At 34.1% G+C, this 12743-nt stretch overlaps 1 protein-coding gene across 5 annotated transcripts in view; it reads right to left on the bottom strand.

Moving 5' to 3' along the window:
- The window catches only part of EIF4G3 (eukaryotic translation initiation factor 4 gamma 3), a 279210-nt gene that overhangs the window by 266075 nt on the left and 392 nt on the right, over positions 1-12743 (bottom strand). The gene's annotated exons all lie outside the window — the stretch shown is intronic.

Here is a 12743-nt window from a genome sequence, read left to right as displayed (position 1 = left end):
CACTGATAGATATTAAACCTATAACGAAGTGATAAAAATTAAAGCTCAGGGCTAAGAGGGCAACAGTAGGTAAATCTATCAACGGAGTAGAACTCAAAACTAAAGAATACGAATATATATGTAGGAATTCTGACTCATAAAAGGGGCATTTTAATAAGTGTTTCTGAGGTAGCTGCACCTTTCACTTTGGGAGTACACTTCAGGTTACTTTTGTATCTCCTTCAAAACCTAGTACAAACTGTTAGTTAACAAACACTTGTTTCTTTGGTCACTTAATAAATAACTATTGTGTATCCACCAAGTGTCAGACACTTAGCTTAATCTGTGGTAACAAAACAATGACCAATATTTCCCTTCCCTCTTCTACTTCTCTTACTTTTCCCTCAAGATTCCATTAGCTCTCTCCTTCACTGAGCATCCTAACCTTACCATTACCAGTTGTACTTTTCCATTCAGTTGAGCCTTCAGCTGAATAGTAGCTAAGCTACTTTCATAAATATAATTCTGGAATACAAAAAAAAAAAAATAGCTTTTCTCTCTAAATATTCTGAAAAAAACTAGAAAGAGTGACCAGCTGTATGTTTCTGAAGGATATTTGGCCAACTGGAGGCTTCTCACAACTGTTCTTATCACTGACACTAATTTTTATACTTGGCATTCTTATGAAGAAACCAAAGCCTTTAACTTCACTAAAAGCATAAACAGACTTACTTTCTGTACCTAGACTCTGTGGTTGATAAAGATATGGTTAATCAAAGGGGTTGTTATTTTAAAAGTGTATATGAACTGTAACTTATGACAACCAACTTTCTAATTCAACTTAGCTCCTTCAAGTAAAACAATTCACCAGATCTGGCATTCAAGATTTAACACCAATAAAAAATAACAATGTAAGTAGTTCATCCATGGATTCCACAGAGATAACAAGAGTATATCTTTGAGTTTAAATCTCATCAAAAGAATTTACTCTTAGGAAAATTCGAAGAATGTGAAATACTACACCTTCTGACTAAATTGTTAGATATAAAGTAAAGACATTGGACCCAAAGGTCCCAATACAACCTAAACATAGAAGGCCCTTCAAATTCAAGTCTCTGGGCCCAAATAAAGGTAAGGGGATCCTATACAAATCTCCTTCTTTTAGCTACTCTGCTAACATAAAAAAAAAACAATCCTTTTTTAATCTAACCAAGTATTAATATGGATAAAAACATTATTTTGGGGAACTCAAATACTAGCCAAGCTCGGAAAAAAAAAAATTAATTACACATGATATGTTGCAATAACTGGAACCATACTAGAAACTGGTAAAAATAATAAAAATAAAAAATCAGAACAAAAAAATTATTTTTAATTCTTAACTTTTTACTAGGAATTTTGATAAACAGTAACAAATGCTTCTTGTACTACGTTTATGTGAAATAAGTCAAGTAAATTTCCATGGATAGAAACCACTAATGCTATCTCCTTATAAACTACATCGTAAAGTTCATAAAACATTCTCTCTTTCATTATCTCAATCACTATCATAACCCTTTTTTAAAAAAGGAAACTACTATTTTCCCTATGTTACTTATGAGAAAACTGAGACTCAAGGAGGTTATGTGATTTGCCCATGATTACATAGCTACTTCACGTAAGAAAGAGGATTTTAAAAAACGTACAAAAATCTACTTGTTCATGAAAAAGAAATACAGAAAGGATAAACCAGAAATTAAAGAGACTGGTTACCCACAGGTGTAGGTGGGAAAGAAGGGGAAAAGGAACCGGGTATCGGGGATGGAAAGTTTAACATTTCTGAGTCTACTTTTGGATATAACTCTGACTCTTATAACCATGATAATGTTTCATATATCCATAAAATAAATAACTAAAACCAAAACTAGAAGAATAGAGTCAGCAATTCTCAAAGTATTTTATGTGTATACTAAAATTAAATATGTAAACAGATTATATATAAGAGCCAGGTTTTACTGTTGGAAAAAGTAACAAATAAGAAAAGGAAAGTTAAGACAAACGAGTAGTGTTATAACGGAACTGGAGATATCAAAATAACTTATGGTTTTTAATGTATACACATACAAATACAGATATATAGATATGTGTATACAAGTGAATCAGTATACATACATATAGTTTCTAGCTCTGTGTGCTGAAAGGATCTAGAAGCAATAACATTCCAGTAACAATGAGCACACCTAAGCCCAGACCTTGGTCACTAACACCATTCCCCAATAAAAAGATCAGGATTACTTAGAAAAGTGGTTGATCCCAGGAGTGGGGCAGGGAAAATATAATAGACCTGGAACATCTTGGGGGGCTAGAAAATAAATGCTTAAAAAAAAAAAAAAAAAAAAAAAAGATGGCAGCTTGTTGAAAGAACAGAGGAGCCAATCCGATGGAACTCTTAAAGCTCAAAGCTGGAACAATTTGAGCAACAAAACAAACGATAGTACTGGATTTTAACTCACAGAATAAAATTCATAAACATGAGTCCATGATGATATAAATAAATAATAAAATAAATTAATAAATGGAGAGCTCTTCCTCACAGGAGAATTACAATTAATATAGAAGAGAGACATGGAAAAGTCCCAATTAGACAACCATAAACTTAATAAATGTTGACTATAAGATCTGCCAGTTGCTAAAACTGGTGGGCCAAAGTTTGAGGAGAAATATTATCTGCAGTTTCATACAAGATACTTAACAACTCTACAGTAGAAAGACCTATAGATACCAAGTGAATCAAGTAATCAAGGTAATCATCAATATCATAAATTTCTTGATATGCTGCACTGAGAAGGAATTCATTTTGGTATTCTTAGCAAAATTAATAACCTCATTCTGATCATGAGAAAATATCAAATAAGCCCAAATTGAGAGACATTTTATAAAATAAATGACTGGCATACATGTCATGAAAGGTAAGGAAAGACTGAGGAACAATTATACTAAAGGAAACTAAGGAGAAATAAAAACTAAATGCAATGAGGGATCCTGGAACAAATAGGACAGCAAATAATTGGTAAGACTCCTAATAAAGTCTGTAGCTTAGCTGATAATATCATATTTATGTTAATTTCCTGTTCTTTATAATTGTACTATGATTATGAAAGATGCTAACACACGGGGAAAGAGGTGAGGGGTATTAAGGGAACTCTTCCTACTATTTTGGCAAGTTATCTCTAAATCTAAAATTGTTTCAAAAAAAGTTTTCTTTAAAGGGTGTTCACAATACTTTGCTTCTATTTAGTTCACATGCTAATGTCAAAGACCTTTATAACTGCGTAGACCAAAAGTTACAAAATGTTTTGCTGCCTCACAAAGCATTTTAGTAATATACCTAGAAATAACAAAGACATCTAATTTTCTAAGGTATGTAATGGTTACTAGTTAGAGTAACTATTACAGAAGAAATGGTCACCCTGTTATTAGATCAAAGTAGTTACTGATATTAAAGACCTCAAATTCATTTGAGTTGGCATAAACCTGATGCTTAGGTAAGTCACCCCCACCTCCCTCAGTCTTGGGAACAAACATCCCAAGGGGAAGGATCCAGAAAGATGGACCCAGAGATCCTCTAAGTAGACTATGTAAAGGCAAAATAAATTAATGCATACTTATATGCTTGGATTTTTTAATTATGATATTTTAAAGAAGGTCAAGAATGAAATCACTGACTTACCTAAAATGTACCACATTCAAGTACACTCACCCAGTCACAACATAAAAGGTAATAAGCTAAGGTCAAGTACTGTGCTACCTGCTTTTGAAACAGCAGTTGGCATAGGAAGTTGGACTGGTTCCAAATTCTAATATTTCTGAAAAAGATCAACAATGTAATATTGAAGAGTATCAGCTGAATATGATATAACAGCCTCAAAACTCAACAATATTAATCAGATACTTGATGTCATTAAAATTCTACAAAGGTTAATTAAGACCCACTTCCTTTGCATATTTAGTAGGAGCTAACTAAAGATATGCATAATAATTTATAAAACAAAATTTAGACATAACCTTAAAAAATCAGCAATCACATTCCCACACTGTAATATTTCAAGTCATTTAAAGAGATATTTTTTGTATGTGGAAAATCTTCGCCCAAAGCAAATAAACTCTGTTTTTTATTAGACCTGAAAGGTTATAAAAAGCCTCTTCTCTAATGTGGTCTTTTCCTGAACAGCAAAAAGAATCCTATTAGACAGAGGTTAGCACTATTTCCAGGTTTTGTTTATAATAATACATTAGAATAGTCCGAGGGCATAACCTAATTAATAAAATAATCAAATTTAACTCAAGAAGTATATAAATGCTTTGGAACAAAATTAACATTATGTGAAATACAACCCGAGATTTTATAACTTGCTCACAACTTCAATTCTTCACAGGACAGCAAAACAGCCAAATGAGCATACTTTTATTTTTTACAAAGCTATCACTGCCTAACAAAAATTTAACTTTCTGAATAGCTATCCTGTTTTCTAGGCATTATGCAAAAGATGGAAATAGTCAAAGTTCATTTATTCAATAAACCATATTTTATAAATAGTACACCTCTCTGTATCTCAACCATTTAATGGAGTACGAAACCTTAAATTTATTTCTGTGATGCCATTCCGACTCTCCAAACTTTCTTGTTCCTTATTTCAACTTGCACACCTCAACCAAATAAACTTTCAAAATTACTTTTTCATCATGCCAGTTTCCCAATAAATAAAAAACAAACACAAAAGAAATGCAATTGTTTTTGACAAGCTGCCAAGCCAATTCAATGAGGAAAGAATAGTCTTTTCAACAAATGATATTGAGACCACTGGATAGCCACATGCAAAAGAATAAACTTGGACTTCTACTTCACATCTTCACATCATATGCAAAAATTAACTCAAAATGGGTCAAAAACCTATATCTAAGAGCTAAAATTATAAAACTTAGAAGAAAACAAAAGAGCGAATTTTTGTAACCTTGAGTTAGGTAGAGCCCTCTTAGACACAATGCAGAAACACAAGTGACAAAAGAAAAATAAATTAGACTTTATTATCAAAATTAAAAACTTGTGCTTCAAAGGACACTATTAAGAAAGTGAAAAAACTTTGGGAAAGAAAATGAAAGTGAAAAGACAACCCACTGAATGGGAGAAAATACTCTGCAAATATTATACATGATAAGGGACTTGTACCCAGAACACATAAAAAACTTTTACAACTCAGTTATCAAAAGACAGCCCAATTAAAATCTGGGCAAAAGATTTGAACGGGCAATTTCTCCAAAGACAAATGGCCAATGAGCTCCAGAAAAGATGCTCAACATCATGAGCCATCAAGGAAAAGCAAATCAAAACCACAATGAGATACTACTTCACACCCATTAGAATGGCCTATAATCAAAAAGACAGATAACAAATGTTGGAACCCTCATATAATGCAGGTAGGAATGTAAAATGGTGGCAGTAACTTTGGAAAACAGTTGGGCATTTCCTCAAAATGTTAAATGTAGAGTTACTCTATAAAACCCAGCAACTGTACTCCTAGAGATATATCTAAGAGAAAGAAAACATACATCTACACAAAAACGTTCATAGAATAATTATTCATAACAGCCAGAAGTTGAAACAACCTAAATGTCCACAAACTGATGAAGACAATGTGACACTTGTAATATTTTTCAACAATTAAGAAAAAAATATATATAGTACTGAAACACACTATAACATAGATGAACTTTGAAAGCATTAAGCAAAGTGAAGGAAACCAGTTACAAAAGACTATATATTGTATTATTCCATTTATATGAAATGTCCAGAAGAGATAAATCTGTAAAAGCAGAAATTAATTAGTACTTTCTAGAGCAGAGAGAACTGGAGGAAATGGGGAGCCCAATGGGTTTCTATTGGGAGTAATGAAAATGTTCTAAAATTGCTTGTGATTGCACAATTCTGTGAATATACTCAAAAGCACTAAATTATACACTCGAAATGGATGGCTTCTATGGTATGTGAATTATATCTCAAAAAGCTGTTAAAAAAAAAAGTAATGGCTTCACGTAACTGAAGTCTAACCTCTTACATTCATCAACGCTCTGCAGAATCTGGATCCATTGAGTATCCTACCACAAGAATCCTCCACTCCCTCCTCTCTCTTCACTCCAAGCACACTGAGCAGGATCCTAACAACCCAGCATATACCATGCTTATTTCAAGCCCAAATCCTGTTCATTCTGACAACCTACTCACCAAAAACCCTTTGCCCTTCCAAAACCTGACTACAGTCTTATTAAACTCTTCATTTTAATTTTTTATTCATCTCTCAGTTCAAATTGTTTCTTATACGCTATTTTCTAAGGCCTAAAAATAAAGGAGTCATTTCACCCTAACTTTCAGTCCTTCTCATTCTCAACATAAAAATACTGTATTCTGCAAATATATGATAATGGAAGGAAACAAGACTTCAGCTGATAAGCATGCAATAAGAGTATACACATATCAAATTATGCTGCATACCTGAAATTTATGTTATTAATCAATGTTACCTCAATAAATTTAATTTTTTAAAAATACTGTATTCCAGCTCAAAACTGGCTGTACTTTCTATTGCCACCTAGTTTCCATCCCCCCTTATCATTCCAAAATTGTTTGTTCCCATACTTCAATCCTGTTTTCCCTAACTCTACGTGAATCCCTTATAGTCTTTTCCTCCTTCTTTCAATCATTCCACATAATACCAATACTTCCTGAAAACTAATTAAAGAAATCAAGGAGATATCACACATGTATATAATTCATAACTAACGAATACCACCCTGGCCACCGGTAAATTAGTATTTGAATATATGGATGAAGATAAGACTAAAAGGAATGATGAAAATTATAGAGGAGGAAAAAAACCTGTGAAGTTACAGCAAGTATTAATGTTGTAAATAATGCAAAACATTACAAGCATAATTAACTCAAAAATGTTTGACTTACTCATAAAGATTTAAGCTCTTCTCTTTCTAATGTGCAGTCATAACTTCTGAGCTACAAGCCAAAGGTGAAAGAATATCCTCAAGAAAACCTTTCCAAAGAAACAAAAATAGTTCATTCCAAATTGATGAAAAATAAAACTACTCAAAAAGTAGCTTTTGCTGGCAGACCGTTAAGTAACAAAATAAGCAAGATACAAAACTGTATATGTAATCTTACTTTAAGTTATGTTAACAAAAAAGGACAGAATTTAAGTCCATTAAAATTTAAGTCCATGGAAATAGGACAGGAAAGAAATATACCAAAATATTAACAGTGGTCAATTCTATGTACTAAGATTATGGGTGGGTTTTTTTACTTTCTATATTTTTTAAATTTCCTGATTTGATTATGTATTACACTTATAATCAATAAAATAAGTTTTTAAAAGTCACATTTGACTATAAATGCTTTTACTCTTTGGCCTTTATACCAATCCTGATCCTCAATATCTATATTTCAAATGCCACTCAGCTACTTTAGATGGCTCTGTTAACTGGGTCAATGCTATTCCATCTCAAAGGAAATTACAGTACTATTTTCAATTCAATTACATATAAGTGTGAAACAATTTTAGGGCAGGCTTGAGCGCTAAAAGTGAGCAGTGATGCTCTCTATATTAGCTCTAAAACTTACCTTAAAACTGATTCTCAGATTAACTTAAACGACATTTCATTCGACAAATATTTACAGACTTTCTACATCTGCCAAGCACTGTTCTAGGTGCTGGCAATTCAATAATGAATAAAACTGACAAAAATCTCTGCCTTCATACAGCTTACATTCTATTGATAAAATTTAATGTCTCGTAAGTGTCAGGGAACACACACGCTGTGCTTGAAATAGTACAAAACAACTACTAGTTAATAAAGGTCATAAAAACTGACAATTTCAAATGTACTTAAAATAGTTTAAACTATCTCAAATTTCAGCTGAGGCTACAGTAGAGTGAAAAACTCCTGGCTGTCAGCAAGCCAAGGAACTAGGAGCCATCTGAGACTTCAGAAGTAGATTTTCATCGATGTAAATCTCAGCTGTTTACACATTGCTTGAAGTTATACACCTGACTAATAATCAGGAAACAGTTAGTTTCCTAATATATAAGCTCAAAGTATTATTCCTAAAGTAAAAATAGATAGTGTCTCATCACAGTTTATTCCAGAACTTGCTTTCCTTCATACCTCATAATGAGCTAACTGTATCATCACTCAGAGCAAGCCAGCATCTGACCACGGCAACCTTATTTTATGGTCTCAAGACATCCCATGACAGACTATATACAGTCTTCACTACTGAAGTCAGAAGTGTTCCAGTCTGGCTGACTCACATTAGTAAGCCAAAAACCAAAAGCTTTTTATATGAACAAGTTGCCTTCCCTCAGCACCTAGAACAGTGTTTGACAGATAAGAGAAAGTCTGTAAATATTTGTTGAATGAAATTTTAAGTTAGCATGCTTCTAATATCAATAAGTCAACACGGAAAAGTCACTGAACATCAGACTAAAAAACCATTAATGACAGGTCTCTATAAAGCCTTTCCTATCTACTTGCAGGAACAAAACAAGCATCAAACCATAGCCTTCAGAATCATATACCATTATAATTCCAGAATGTCACCTAATAAACTAGTCAACCCTTCATTTTAGAGAAGGAAAAACTGATACTCAGTCACATAACAGTTATATGACTAGTCCAAGATAACACATCTAATTAGAATGAAAGAGCTGAACTCAAATCCGGATTATTTTTTACTCCAAATCAGGTACATTTCTCAATACACCATGCTAAGTCTACCTATATTTTAAGGCTAGCAGGCACACTTTCCAAGCCAAAGTCTATTATCAGAAGGGCAAGGGGATACGAGATGAGTGGGAAAGAAATCAGGAAAGGATCAGTCAGATTCGATATATATCGTCTCACACTCTAATTTCTCAGATTACAATGCAGAAGAGGCTGAATTTATAACAACTGTTTTGATTGCCATCTGGTATCTCCTCTAGCTTCTCTGCTTCTACTAAAAACAAAATGTGACTGACATCCATTTACTCAAGTTCTATGCAGCAGCAACAGCAATGGAATTCGGAAAAGTCAGCTGGAAGGAGAAAGCTATGTAAACCTCATCCTTCTAATTCTTACTCATCCTTCTAATTTAGCTCAGATGTCAACTTCTTCTAGGAAGCCCAAATTCCTCCTTCCCCCAGAGTAGGCCCTTATAGCAGAGTTATCATTGTACTTGCTTCATGGTATTCTGTTCCTTTACCTGTCTGGACCAAGTTCTTGAGGGCAAAAATTTTATCTTAGCTTTCAACTCTAGATGTAGCACTGAACCTGGCACAAAGTAGATGCTAAATTGATGAACGAATGAACTTTCTGATAAATAAATGAACAAATGAACTTTAAAACTGGCCACATATTGAAATCTCGATATAAATGGCTAAAATGTGGCAACCTTATGATTTAAAACATGGTTTTCAAACATTTTTTAGCAGTAAACCCTTTCAATTTTCTCATCTGTTAAATACAGTACCTACCTCATTAGAGTTATTGTGAGAACTAAAAAAAATCATGCATGTATGGCTCCTATAACAGTAGGCACTCATTAAATTAATATTATTAATATTATTCAGATATAGCTTGGTAAAGAGGCTAAATAGAAAAAGCAAACATTATTGGCTTCAGCCTATAAAAATGAAAACACAGAAAACATAAAAAAGAAAATTATAATCCAAAAAAGAAAAACAGGAATATTTTAATATTTCTATAACTAAAACAAAATAGCTGAGGACACAGGTCATTTTCAGGTCACCACAGGCCTTTACCAAATTTAGTTCCTTCAAAGAACCCACTGCCCTGATTTTATTAACCAAACTGCCCCCAAAACAGTAACTAGATTCCGCAGAAGTGTCAGCAGCCCTGAGAGAAATTACACCCTGAAGTCTTTCCATATAAATAGAGAGAACACTGTGTATTCATAACAGACAGCAAAATTGTTCTATTATGTCAGAACTATTTGGGCACCTGAATTCAAACTCATTAATCTTTACTTATCTGAAAGGTGAACAATTTCCATCTAAAGGGCTAGGATTTTAATGGAGGGGGAGTTCAACAGCCCCCTGAAAACATAAACAAGATTTTCTGTGCATGGACAGTGTTCTGCAGAAGATCTATCAGTTTTCATCAAAATGTCAAAACTGTTACACAGAAAAGGTTAAGAATCACTCTCAAGATCCTCAACAGAGCCTCTTAGAACCTCACACTAGGAAGCTGGGGTTAGCATATCTCTAGGTATGTATTCTGAAGTACCAATTTTAGAAACTATTCATATTGGATTGTTATGAAAACGCTAAGCATATTTTTCTCTTGCCATTAGCACTTTTCAAATCGGTATTTATTCATCTTCTTCATCCCCCATCACCCCTGCCCACACCCTGCCAGGCTCCACCTCTTGCCTTTTTGCAGTTAAAGGCCTCTACCTGAAATGGCCTTAGGGGCCTGCCATGCAATACTGATGCCCACTTAATCAGGTTTCAGTTTATATTCAAATCCATTACCAAAACATTTTCCCTCATTTCTGATTTGTCATTTGAACGCTAAGTACAAATAAAGGACATCTTGTCACATGAAGCCCCTTCTAGTATTCTTACAAATATAAAAGACCATCTGAACTTGTTAAGTCAATTCAAACACAATTTTGAGGAACTGGAGATTTAATCGAGCCATAGAAAGAGCAACTAACTCCAGCTCTGCACTCCAGTCTCGATGCTTCAGCGTATGTCAATTTATCACATGATGACTGCTATCATCGAACAAATAAAAAGTCCCACACTCCCTCAGGGTAGAAAAGCAAAACTGAAAACATTTCACCATTAGTATGTTCTGATGAAATCTGTAAACTAAATTTCATTTACTATACAAACTCTTAGGTTTTGGCAATTATAACTTTAAAGTTTGTAAAGCAAAGAGAGCAGGGCTGTGAAATACATCAAGAAAATGAATCTTAGCTTCGATGACATGAGGCAAAGTAAAACCTTAGAGTCACATAAAACCAAGTATCCTATATTACCTCAAATAGGTTTAAAAATTATCTCTATTGGAAATTACATCTTAAATTTATCCTCTTTAACAACTGTTGCAGTATTAGTAACTATTTCTATGTTGCGCCAACTCAGAGCTTTTATAAGCCCTTCCTTCATGAAATACATCAGAAAAAGCATACTTGAAACACTTAAGTCACAGCTCTTTGTGTCCAGTCAAAGAATGCCACCAAATTTGCCAAGCACTGTCATCACTCAGCACCGTGGTCCTTAACTTATCACTATGTACTTCAAGAACACTTACTATGGGCTTCTTGATATGCAGAAGATGCTCAAAGATACAACTAAAGAATCGTTTACTTGCTGGAACTATATAGAAACTTAAAGGCCTAACCAAGTATGGGCACTCGAAACAAATGAAAATACAAATTAAAAAGAAATTTAAACTCACAAAACATTAAGTGAAAATATGTTTAAAAGATCCAGCACTGAACTCCACCTCAAAGTAGGCAAATCAGCCAACCCATTTCCCCCACAGGAAAACAACTAGAGATACTGATCAAAACTAACCAGGTTTTCCATGAGCAACACTAAGTTATCACTAAGCATTCTCATGGGGGAACAATTCTTAATTGAACAGAATCATGCGAGATAAAAACATTATGAAATCAGTACACATCACACTGGAATGGAATTTATCTTTACTTTGAGCCACAGTGCCTGGACTGAAAAAAATGTAGACTGACAATATTTAAAGAACAGAGAAAATGACACTTGACAGAAACCAAAACGATGACCTAAAATGACTAGAAGGGAGATAGCTTTACCTTCTCAAAGTAATCCATACAGACAAGAATCAAACTACACTGAAATAATCTGGGGACCTCACAGTAGTTTATTATCTGCTCACAGTACTTGCTCTGAAAGTCAAATACACGATGACACAAATACAAAAACACAACACATCTAACATCCAATGACTATTGACTTACAAATACACAGCGGATGGGGGAGGTGCATGATGAAATGTTATTCTCAGGTAGGTAATATCTTTCTAAATCTCCATGGGATTCATGAATTCAACATTTTACTTTCGACAGCTAGTTCTGGACTAAAACGCCAAATCTTTTCAATCAAAGCTGTCCAAAAATTCTACAATCAAGCAAATAACATGAAATTAGCCATAGTCAATACTAGACCTTACTCCAGGAGCCCTGGTCCCCTCTAGACATCAGGCCTACGAAGAGTAAATTAAAGCTCTTTAAATATATTCAGCATAACACAAGCATTCCAAGAAACGAGACTTTTGGGGGTGATGGGTAATGTCAGTTAACTTCCTCTTCCTTTAAAAAGGTCAAAGACAGGGAAGCGTCCGGTGTAACATTTCCTCCTTAGATCGCGTTCCACCATAAACCACATCATAACTCCTTCAATCGCTAAAAAAACATTAGCCAGAAGGAGTGCTTTCTGCACATTTTCACCTTAGATTTAAAATCAAACTTACCTCAGAAACGAGCCGATTAGTTTCAAACAGGAAATTTACCAATAAAGTTTATTATGTATTAATAATAATAGTTAGGGGAGCCCACCATGCCCCGAGGCAGGGGCGACTAAAGGAGGACCAGGAGAAGGGTGTCGTCCTCACAACAATCAGGAAAGCCTTCCCTGCAAGGTTGGTCCCAGGCACCAGCTAATGCCTAATAA

The sequence above is a fragment of the Pteropus alecto genome, unplaced genomic scaffold, assembly GCF_000325575.1.
Source record: "Pteropus alecto unplaced genomic scaffold, ASM32557v1 scaffold39, whole genome shotgun sequence".
Classification (NCBI taxonomy): Eukaryota; Metazoa; Chordata; class Mammalia; order Chiroptera; family Pteropodidae; genus Pteropus; species Pteropus alecto.
The sequence above is the reverse complement of the archived record's forward strand: the minus strand, read 5'-3'. Positions and strand labels throughout refer to the sequence as shown.